Source organism: Solanum pennellii, chromosome 1, assembly GCF_001406875.1.
Source record: "Solanum pennellii chromosome 1, SPENNV200".
In the NCBI taxonomy this organism is placed as follows: Eukaryota; Viridiplantae; Streptophyta; class Magnoliopsida; order Solanales; family Solanaceae; genus Solanum; species Solanum pennellii.
This window is the reverse complement of record NC_028637.1, coordinates 68143355-68143851: the sequence shown is the minus strand read 5'-3', so window position 1 is coordinate 68143851 and position 497 is coordinate 68143355.

Here is a 497-nt window from a genome sequence, read left to right as displayed (position 1 = left end):
GCCGGTGCTGGTGTTGACACAGTCGTTGCTCTAGTTCTGACCATCTGCGAAATAGAGTGAGGATGTCAGATACCAATTTGTATCACCTAGATACCAATTGGATCCAAGTAATAGCACGAAAGGAAGAAAGTCCTATAGCCTCTCAAAGAAAAGTAAGGGCGTCCCCCTACCGTTCCTTAAGACTCTACTAGACTCGTTCTTGTGTGATGAGACCAACGTACCTAAAGTTCTGATACCAAGTTTTGTCACGACCCAAAATGAGCCGCGAGTGGCACCCACACTTATCCTACTATGTGAGCGAACCAACAAATCTAAACCCCAACATAATGCGGAAGACTCAAAATCTTATTAATAAAACCAATAAATAAACATTCTAAAATTTATCAACTATTATCCCCAAAAAATCTGGAAGTCATCACATCAAGAACATCTATCCTCAAAGTACTAAGTCTAAGAATATTTAAGAACTAAAATAAAGAATAAAACGGTAGTCCATG